General features: G+C 34.0%; 1 protein-coding gene across 1 annotated transcript in view; it reads right to left on the minus strand.

Moving 5' to 3' along the window:
- The window catches only part of HSD17B3 (hydroxysteroid 17-beta dehydrogenase 3), a 55,673-nt gene that overhangs the window by 29,126 nt on the left and 14,504 nt on the right, over positions 1-12,043 (minus strand). The gene's annotated exons all lie outside the window — the stretch shown is intronic.

Below are 12,043 nucleotides of genomic sequence, written 5' to 3' on the forward strand. Positions count from 1 at the left end.
CATAATTATTTAACTCAAGTATATGCAAGTAGTGGGTCTGTTATCTAGTATAAGTGTCCCTGGGATGTGTAAATATGAGATACGTTTGTGTAATTGATGGATGAACAGGAATGTTATTCAAGTTGAGATTCCTGAAAAATTTAAAGGTACATTTCAGGAATTTAGTGGGGTTCCTGATAGAGTCAGATTTGTTCTTTGAGCAAATCTGCATTTAGGGAGTAGGAGGTAATTCAATAGGAAGGCAGTCAAAGAGTTTAGGATGTACTGGGTCTGAATAATCACCACAAAATAACTCAACATCTTTTAAGCTGATATGGAGTTCTGAAAGAGATAAGTAAATTATTACTCGTCTCTTCCTAGAAATGAAGGTAAGTGGTATAAGAGAATTCTAAGTAAAAAAAAAAAAAAAAAAAAAAAAAGAATGTAGGAAACACAGAGAAAGAGACAGAGACAGAATCAGAGAGAAAACAAGATGTCTGGGTCACTTATAACTCACAACCAGAAAGTTACATTTGTTCTTCCTATGTGATTTTGAGACTAGGACCTGTGAGTTAACTCATTATATAATATAAAATAGCAAAATTAAAGTCCTGAAATGCTGATATCCATAAGGCCACAGATTTAGAGATGGAAAAAAATCTTAGAAATTATCTAGTCCAATTTCTTCATTTTACAGTTAAAGAAACTGAGCTGCATAGATGGCAAAAAAATTGGCTAATGTCACAAATGGTAGTAAGTAACCAAACCAAGATTCAGTCTGACATTCTCTGACACCAAATCTTTCCACTGCACAAGTCTGGCTATGAACCAAAACATGTACAATTCCATTTGACTATACAAATGCAAAATTCTAAAACTGGATTTGCCTGAAAATTTTCTTTATTTATATCAGTGGGAGTAACATAGAGAGGTACATGATGTTGTTTCCATCTTTACATATTTAGCCCTTTATCTTCAAATTATCATGTTTATAAATGTTACATCCTCTCAGAAGAATATAAGCTTCTTGAGGGCAAGAGTTATTTCCAATTTTTTCTTTGTAGTCCCAATGTCATTCATAGTGCCTTGTACTTGTCATTTTCCAGTCATATCTAAGTCTTCATAAACCCTTTAGGAGGGTTTCCTTGACAAAGACATTGGAATGGTTTGCCACTTCCTTCTCCAGCTCATTTTACAGATGAGAAACTAAAGCAAGAAGGGTTGTGACTTGTCCAGCTAGTAGATATCTGAGGTTGATGTTCAGACAGATGTCTTCTTAATTCTAAACCCTATATCCTATACGTTGTGCTACATAGTAGGTAATAAATTAATGCTTGTAGGAATGAATTGGAAATATGAATCTAAGAAGCAACTTGAAAATAAAACCTAACTGCAAATAACTGCATTTCAGGTCAAAAACAAAGATATATTTTATTTTTAAAATTCATATTGTTCATACATTTCATTCTTACTCTACCCATTCATATAAGCAATAATAAATTTTTTGAATTAGCCTCATTTTTGAATGGCAATTTGAGTATAACTGCAACAAGGATAAAATTTTTCAATAAATTGGGTGGGCGTTTTTCTTTCTATTATTAAAGTTTAGTTTTTGGAATGAAGAAATTCCTAAACACCATTTTAAAACTGGTCTATACTTTAAAATACATATTTAAATGTTTAGAGCAGAGAAAAAGCATCAGAGGTGGAAGGGGGCACTTGGCTCATTTAAGAAAGCTGATCTGACAAAGCTTTTGTTAAAATCTATAAAAGTTATCAAAGCATGGTTTAGTACTAATTGAATATTGTTTGTTCCTGTCAAAAGATGAGAAGGTAATTGATTGAGTAAAAGAATTTGGTTACAACTTATGATTGGAAGGAAATTATTCATAGTGTTGAACAATGCACAGAAAAGGAAAGAAAGTGACATCATCTTTCTTTTCTATTTGGGAACTGAAAGAAAGACACTCAAGTAATAGGAAGTATGAGGAAAGTGGTTTGAAGTCTCTGAAGTGATTATCAAGGCATTTCTCTTTTAAAGGAGAAAGCCTAAGCAATTAGCGAGAGAGACACATTTGAGAGAGGAAGTCATCCTAGCAACAATTCTCAATTAATGTAACCAGCTGAATAAAATGCTGTCTAAGTTGCATTAAAAGTTTCTAAATTTTGCAGGAGCCAATTTTTAAAAGCATAGTAATTGAGAGAAAACAAAAGTTTCCAAGGGAATAAAAAAAACCCAAAATTTTATTATATAACAATTCATAGCATAATTAGTGACAAAGATTTCAGTATATAAATAATAGATGTTTGAATTTCTTTAAATCATTCTCTATATCTTGCATGAGATATGTTTATAATGAGTAATTAGTATTTCATTAAATAATTTTCCTTTTATGTTGATGAGTTGTGAGATTTTTTTCAACCAGCATGAGACTAAATCATGTTTCTGTATTTCTGATTATGTACACCAACTCTGCATACCTTATTGCTGGAGTTATGCAAATGGTACCAATGGACCTTCTGTTGGCAGTTATCTTGCTTGCAGGAATATAAATAAGAGATTTAGATCTAAGAGAGACCTCAGGAGCTATAAAGCCAAACCCTTCCATTTTTAGATGAAGAAATTGAGGCACAGAATGATATCATCTAGGAGAAACTAAATGACTTTCTATGACTGGTTTAAAAAACCCAAATGTACTAAGGAACAAAACTGTCACACAGCTGATACTCAAAGCATAGCTACAGAGCATCAGGCAAGGAAGATGATCCACAAGTAGATTTTATAGGGAAATTTTAACCTCAGGGACATGACTGAGATTTCTACAGAGGATGGGTCTCAGGAGTTTGACATAATTTGGATTTTAATCTAAAATCACCTCCCTAAAGGGTGGGATCATGGAGCTAAACTGATTTCTTTTCATAGCCTTCTGCCTGCTTGCCTCAGGGAGCAATTCTTTTCCTCTTAGTCCAAAACACCATTCAGGACATTATCATGTCTTTGAAGTGATCAGAAATCAAATTACATGCTATCTTAATGTGGCAAGAATAGAAGAAGAGTAATGGTTAAAGCAAGGATATATCCAGGGTCACACAACTATTAAGTTTCTGAGGCCATATTTAAAGTCAGAAAATTAGTTTTCCAGACTCCACTTTCAGCTCTTTATCCACTTTTCAACTTAGTTGCCTTAGAGCTTAAGTCTGCAATAGCGTGTTTTCTTCTCAACATTCCATTCTCCTTGAGTTGCCAAATTGTTTTTCCTAAAGCACAGGGCTGATTCATTCATTCTATGATTTAAGAAGATTCAATGGTGCCCTATTGCTCTTTAACATAATAAAGATATAAATATAAACATGAAAAAAATAAGATATAAATTCCTCTGCTATTTTAAGTCATTCACAGTCTGACTGTGACCCATTTTTCCAGATTAAATTGACATTAATCTCCTCATACATTTTATGTCAACTGTGTCCCCACATACTATACTAAGTGCTGGGTATACAAAGAAAAACAATTACAGTTCCTCATTTCAAAGAACTCATCTTCTAATGGAGATCAACACACAAACAAAGCACAAAATTAATCAGTCGTTGAATCCTATTGACTCTTCTATCTAAGTTTAAAAAAAAAAAAAAAAGACAGGACTTAGCCAAAATAACATAACTGGAGTCCAATGCAGGACATTCCATCTTCCACATGTCTTCTTGTGTCTTTGTACGAACTATCTTCGAACACTTGGAATCCAATTCCTCTTCATCATTGTCTCTTGGGAATTTAAATCTCATCAGGGTCCAGTTCAGGTGCTACTTCCCAATTAAGGCCTCTGTGGATCCCCTTAGATGTTAATGTTCCCCTCCCTCTCAAATTACTTTGTAAAGAGTTTGTATTAATATGCCTACTCCAGTTGAATGGAAACTACTTATAGGAAAAAATTATTGTACTTCTGGCTGTGTATTCCCAGTTCTTGGCACAGTACTTGGCAAATAGTATCTGTGTTATAAATGCTCATTGAATGAGTGAATGAATGAATCTTAACATGTACAAATATATCTCAATAAAAGGTCAACTGGAAATAGAAAGGGCAACAAAGGAGGTAATAAGATATTAATTCTTCTGCTTGGCATTTCAAGTCATGGATTCTCTTCTTCATGACTTAGAAGGAAATGATAAACCATTCCAGTATTTTTGCCAAGAAAACTTCATCATGGTATCAGGAGAAGTCTAGGTGAGAGAGGATAAAGGCCTGAACTATAATACTGGTCATCTGAGTAGAGAGAAGGTAAGTTGAAAAAATAAAACTGACACTGTACTATATACAACATCCTCACAATTGTTATCTTCGCAGCAATTCATTGAAAAAGACATTGTTATGAACTAATGCTAAGTGAACAGAATATAACCAAAAGAACATTGTACAGAGCAATATGATTATGTGATGATCAACTATGATTGACTTGGCTCTCTTCAGCAATGAGGTGATTCAAGGCAATTCCAATAGACTTATGATGAAAAACGCCATCTGTAGCCAAAGAGAGGACTGTGGGGTTGAATGTGGATCATAACATAGTTTTTTCACCTTTTTATTGTTCTTTTTCCTCTCATTTTTTTCTTTTTGAGATGATTTTTCTTGTGCAGCATAATAATTGTGGAAATGTATATATAAAAAAAGAAAAAGGTATTGTTATTCCCACTTTATACATGGAGAAAATGAGGTTCTGAGAGATATGGTGTCATCTTGCCTAGAGTTCCATAGATAATAAGTGTGAATGATGAGATTTGAATTCAAGTCTTTCTACACCAAGTCCCATGCTTTTATCAGCTCTGAGAATGTAGGATCTCCATGTCTTAGCAATTGATTAGGAATAGAAGGAAGAAGAGAGAAAGACCTATTATCACTGTGAGAATGTAAATGTAGGCTGAGTAAATTGGATCTGTTCTAAAAAGGATACCAGTTGGGATGTTTATTGACGTTATGATGTCATATTGATGTTGATTCCCATATCAATATGAGGGATGAGCTAATTCTCCAAGGACAGGGCCAGAGTTTACTGGAGTGGATTCAAAGTACTCCAGGTCAAGACTAGGTTACTGAATTAAGAACAAGCTGCAATATTGGCTAAGAAATAGACTAGTTGATCAGTGGCATAGGTTAGGTTCACAGGACAAGATAGTGAATAAAAATAGCAATCTAATCTTTGACAAACCCAAAGATCCCCAATTTTGGGATAAGAATTCATTATTTGACAAAAACTGCTGGGAAAACTGGAAATTAGTATGGCAGAAACTAGGCATGGACCCACATTTAACACCACATACTAAGATTAGATCAAAATGGGTCCAAGATTTAGGCATAAAGAACGAAATCATAAATAAATTGGAGGAACATGGGATGGTTTACCTCTCAGACTTGTGGAGGAGGAAGGAGTTTGTGTCCAAGGGAGAACTAGAGACCATTATTGATCACAAAATAGAACATTTTGATTACACCAAATTAAAAAGTTTCTGCACAAACAAAACTAATGCAAACAAGATTAGAAGGGAAGTAACAAATTGGGAAAAAATTTTTACAGTTAAAGGTTCTGATAAAGGCCTCATCTCCAAAATATACAGAGAATTGACTTTAATTTATAAGAAATCAAGCCATTCTCCAATTGATAAATGGTCAAAGGATATGAACAGACAATTTTCAGATGATGAAATTAAAACTATTTCCACTCATATGAAAGAGTGTTCCAAATCACTATTGATCAGAGAAATGCAAATTAAGACAACTCTGAGGTATCATTACACACCTGTCAGATTGGCTAAAATGACAGGAACAAATAACGATGAATGTTGGAGGGGCTGTGGGAAAACTGGGACACTGATGCATTGTTGGTGGAGTTGTGAAAGAATCCAACCATTCTGGAGAGCAATCTGGAATTATGCCCAAAAAGTTATCAAAATGTGCATACCCTTTGACCCAGCCATACTACTACTGGGCTTATACCCCAAGGAACTACTAGAGAAGGGAAAGGGTCCTGTATGTGCCAAAATGTTTGTGGCAGCCCTTTTCATAGTGGCTAGAAGCTGGAAGATGAATGGATGTCCATCAATTGGAGAATGGTTGGGTAAACTATGGTATATGAATGTTATGGAATATTACTGTTCTATAAGAAATGACCAACAGGAGAAATACAGAGAGGCTTGGAGAGACTTACATCAACTGATGCTGAGTGAAACGAGCAGAACCAGAAGATCATTATACACTTCAACAATGATACTGTACGAGGATGTATGCTGATGGAAGTGGATTTCTTCAACATAGAGAAGAGCTAATCCAATTCCAATTGATTAATGATGGACAGAACCAGCTACATCCAGAAAAGGACTGGGAAATGAATGTAAACTGTTATTTTTACCTTCTGAATCCAATTCTTCCTGTGCAACAAAAAATTCGGTTCTACACACATATATTGTATCTAAATTATACTGTAATATATTTAACATATATAAGACTGCTTGCCATCAGGGGGAGGGGGTTGGGGGAGGAAGGGAAAAAATCTGAATAGAAGTAAGTGCAAGGGATAATGTTGTAAAAAATTACCCATGCATATGTACTGTCAAAAAATGTTATAATTATAAAATAAAATAAAAAATTTAAAAAAAATAAAAAAAAATAAAAAAAAAACCTTTACATATTAAAAAAAAAAAAAAAAAAAAAAGAACAAGCTGCAAAGCAACAAACCAGTAAATCCAGAAGATATAAACAAAAATAATTATAAAATGCTTACTATTTAAGACAGGGCAAGAGAATATAGTGCAGTAGGAGTAAGTTTACTTATTAGAGAAAACTTCCTAAAGACACACAAGACTAATCAATCATTTGATCCTGATGACTCTTACTTAATAAAATCTCTTCCATCTACCATAAGCCTCTGTACCTTTTATCGCCAGGAGTTGACAAATTATTTATTCAAAGATAAATCTGGCTGGGCTGCCTGTTTTTGTAAGATGAGCTGGAGAGCAATGAATGGTTTTTCTTAGTTGGTGGTGTCTAAGGGCTTAATAAAAATGTAAAAACCTTGGTTAACTCAAGAGCCATGCTGAAACAGATAGAAAGAAGCATTTGGTCTTTAGGCTCCAATTTACTGATTCCTGTTTATGCTCCCCCTCATTTTATAAATGTGTAAACTGAGAGCCAGGAAGGTGAATTGACTTGCTCAAGAAGTACTTTGTACTTCTCTTATGCAATTATTATTCTATTTGTATTATACAATATACAGAAAGTATATTTAAAAGAAAGATTTGGACCTAGATCCTCTGATGGCAGAATCAATATCTTTTCAATGTATTTATTCTTTCTAATCTAGTCTTCACGCTACTATCAAATTATTTTTCTTTTATTCTGATCATGTTACTCCAGTGTTCAAAATTATTCAATACCTCCCCTGCAGAATAAAAGCCAAATTTCTTACCCTAGCATTCAAGGTTTTTCACTACTTCCCCAAAGGTATTTTTCATCCCCCAAGTTTTACCATTATTCTTGCCTTTATTTACTGTTTCCTGCATCAGGAATAATCTCCTTTTGATGATTAACATCCCACTTTTTCTTTAAAATTCAAATAAAATGGTATATTCTTTGCAAAAGTTATTGAAACCTTTCATCAGATTCTCAGCTGATTTCAAAGTACTTTGTACTCCTTTTACACAATTATCATTCTAATTTATATTCCATGTGTCTATGCATATGTCTTATGATCCATACTAGCTAGATTGTAAACTCTTGGAAGGCAAGATCTAGCATCTACCCAGAATCTAGCACAAATATAAGTGCTCAATCAATATTTATTGAATGAGTGAATACATGAATAAAGAATGATGAAATTGCTAGAGAAGAAATTTCAGAGAAGAATCAGCAGGACATAAAAGAAGGGAAAGACAGAAATAAAGACAAAGAAATCCAGTGAGTTTTCCTACTAAAGTGGGAAAGTCTTCTGTAAGAATCCATCCTTCATGACAAACAACGGAAAAAGATATGTCATATATTCCATGGCATCACCTTTTACATCAGACAAAGATAGATATTTTTTTCCAGATTAGTCTATGTTCTATATAGCCCAGACCTAGGAAACAAAATGGATAATCTTGTGATTCTATATGATAGCCCAAATTAGAGTATTTTCACATCTTCAATGATGGTCAAACATATATTGAGGCCACAGTTTATGAAAACTCAGTCATGAAAATCTAACAAAATAATAAATTGGAAGATAATTCATACCATTAAATGACTCATTATCCAGGTTCTTGTAAATAGTCTGCTCTCCTGTGGTGCTTAAAATATGAAATCATTTACACATATGGATTCACAATTTTTTGGAGTATATATATATATATATATATATATATATATATTATCCAAAACAAGATGAACATAAGTAAAGTCTCTCAGAAGCTGTAAAGGATGTTACTTTGATAGTACATTTGCCTGGTTAATCTTAGAAGAAGCCAGGCTACTGGGATTGCAGATAGCTAGGGTAAGATCTTGAAGTTGGTTCCCAGCTGCAGCTGTCTGTCCTAAATTTTCCTCAGAACAAAACATTAAGCCTGTCCAATCTCAAAGCTGACTCCCTGCAAAGATGTACCAAAGCCCAATCTATGAACATTGAAAACCTTCCCCCCACCCTTGAGACACTTAGAAACAATGGAAGGAATGTCTGAGAAATCAGAAACCTTTGTTTTCCCAATTCACTTCATCAAACTCCGAAAAGGAAAATTGTCCATTAAAGGCATTGTGGGCAACCATTTGCAGTCTCAGCACAAAAGATGCTCTTAGCAAAGTAGGCTTCCTAAGCTGCTCTTTACTAACTGTTTCAGCTATTCCCTAGGGGCCCCAGCAAGTACTTAGACACTCAAACGTTTTTGAAAGCTCATTTTAAGGACTGCATGTGAAGTAGTAAGAGGGAATAGGAGGAAAACCCCCCCATCCTCAAAACAAAGAGAACTCTGATTGTCTGGGGGATGGCATTGTTTCCCTTTGGTCTACCCAGAACAAAAACTCTTGTCTATTTTCAGGGATGGTCAGGGAGACTGGTTTCCCTATACACTGACTGGGTTTTTCCAGACTCTCTTCAGAAAATTAAGATTTTTTAAGTAGTCTGACATCTCAGATTTCATTTTTTGTATGGGAATCCAAAACATGAGTATTCATTATTATGATGAATAAGCTTTCTGGAGTGTATATGTCTCTGTCTCTGTATGTTTTCAAACTTGTCTATTCCCTGCACTGTAGGTTAGTGCCCCTGGAGATCATTTATGCTAATACATAATGGGTGACAGGGAAGAAGAAAAGAAAGGGCTGCCATTAGCTAGCAATGGTTTGAAAAGAAAGAGTTTTGAAATCAGGTATACATGTGTAGGTAGGGGGGTAGAGACATTAGATTCTGTAAATGGATGAAAACTTTATTGTTGTTTAGTTTTTTCAGTCATGTTCAACTCTTTGTGACTCCATTTGGTGTTTTCTTGGCAAAGATATAGTACTTTGACATTTCCTTCTACAGATTATTTTTATATCTGAGGAAAACTGAGGCAAATAGAGTTAACTGACTTGCCCAGGGTCACACAGCTAATAAATACCTGAAGTTGGATTTTGAATTCATAAAAAATGGGTATTCTTGATTCCAAGCCCATCGTACCACCTAACTTCCCTAAGATTAGATCTTAGGAGTAATTTTTATATATCTAGAAAAAACTCCCTTCTCCTTCTCCCTCCCCCCCCAAAAAGAGATTATCCTCATTTGTCTAAATTAAATAAATAGAGCAAAGCTTTTCAGTTCCATTCTAACTGTAGCTACAAATACATAAATTGCATACACTACCAGAAAGAGAAGAAATACATTCACTTGCTTACATTCAAAATAAAAATATAAAATGTGTCATAACAGTCCTTTCCTGAGTGCCCATTTGAGGTAGAGTAATGAAAAACTCTTGAAGGACAGAGAAGTATGCAGGAAAAGGGTAATACAGAAGAAGGAGATTGGATATACAGAAAAACTAATTCAATCTCCATCATGAATTTGCTCAGAATAAAGCACAATTAGAAAAAGAAGAGAATATAGGACAAGAATGAGAATGATTCCCAGGAAAAAGAGTGGTTCAGAAAGTAAATTCACAGTGTCCTCCTATTGAAGGACCAGAAAGACATTTGTGGTCCAATTCAATCTCAATTTAAGAAAAAATATATCTGGAGAATCATAGGAAGAGTATGATTTCCTTAATAAGCAGGAGAACTTTGAAAGAAGTCTCTGGCTTAGGACCAAAAGCAGAATAAAATTAGGGAGAGACCACAGACATCTCAAAATACAAACAATGAGACCAGAACCAAAAAGAAGAATTCAGAACTACAGAAAATCTTTGGAAGTCAACCAGACAGGAATTTATAATTGTACCTTATGCTGAAATTGGCTAGAGAGCCTACTATTAAATTTGCATCATGGTCATTTGGGACTTTGGAAATTGAAATTTTCTACAAATTGGAGCTTGATTTATTATTTTATTGATCATCTAGATTTTAAAATGTGATAAAGAAAATGGTAATAAGGCAGATTAAACTTGTAAATGTATGGTGTATACTTTGGGGGGAGAGCTAATCATTAAATATTTACCAGCACATCTCTGATGGCATATTTTATATAATTTTGCCTTCTCCTATATTGAATTTTGTTCTCCAAAATCATCTCTCTGTAGGCATTTGTACATGTCAAATGGATGACCCTAATAGAATGCTGCTAGAAGAAAGGGGTGGAAATTATAAAGGGTGCAGTTTCAAGGTTATAGGGGAAAAAGTCACCTATAGTCCCTAGGTCCCTTATGGGGTTATTAGAACAGAATTCCCTGACCCACCATGTTTTGTCACAATTACAAAGAAAACAAACAAAATACTGATTTTTTTCCTTTCTTTTATCTTCTATCCATGACATATTCACCAACTAGCTCTTTAAAATTGTTTTTTATTAAATAGGCTCTATTCTTGCTGCTGAAGTGACACAGAACATTTTTGTAACCTACATTAATAGATCTCCCAACTAACCAAGGAAAAACAAAATTCAATAAAAGAAAAACCATTACTAACATCTGAACCAGAAAAGACTCCTTCAGTCTCCAGGAAGGAGAAGAAAGAAATTATAATGCTCTTATTTGCAGCCTAGGAGATTGGAGATACAGAAAACTAATTCAGATTTTCCTGCTCCAAAAATGACCTGAAGAATTTACTGCTAGAAAATTGTGAAGAAAACATGGCAAATATTCAAATGATTTTTCTGTTTAGTGACTCCATTCTGAGACATCATTATATTTGGAGCAGTAAAGGACCAATTAAAAATAAGTTAAAATTAACTTAATTTTAGATTAATTAATAATAAATGAATAAATTTAATTAATTGATTTCCTTGAGATCAAGAAAGACAGACTGTGCATTTTTGTCTTTGACATTTACCAATAGTATGACCATTTTCTTACCTAAGAGCCTCAGTTTTCCTCATCTACAAAATAGCTATTTTTCATTGTTTCCTTTACACAGAGTTTACTATGAGGAGCAAATGAGATAATGTATATAAGCTATCTTGCACATCTTAAATCACTATATAAATATGAGAAAATTGTTATTATCATGGGCAAGTCACAACTTCTCTGAACCTGTTTTCCTCATTTTTTATAATTAGAGATAAAAAACACACTACCTACTTCAGAGTTGTTTTTAAGGAAAGTGTTTTGCAAAACCACATAGCACTATATAAATGTAAATAATTATAAACAAAATATTTGTATTGTATTGTATTGTATTGTATTATAAATAAATTTTTATCTAGCCTAACCCTCTCATTCTACCGACCAGGAAAACTAGGTTCCAGAGTATTCCAGAGCATGGAAAAATACTTTGCTGCTATTAAGCAGAATGTCACTAGACTTCTAGTTTTAAGTCTACTGCTATTTTCAGTCATTCATCTTGGGGGAAGGGGTGATAAGGATAGGTGTTTACAGTGTCTGTTAGGATTGGAATAACATCAAATCCTTGGAGAGATAGTT

This window comes from Sminthopsis crassicaudata, chromosome 1, assembly GCF_048593235.1.
Source record: "Sminthopsis crassicaudata isolate SCR6 chromosome 1, ASM4859323v1, whole genome shotgun sequence".
NCBI lineage: Eukaryota > Metazoa > Chordata > Mammalia > Dasyuromorphia > Dasyuridae > Sminthopsis > Sminthopsis crassicaudata.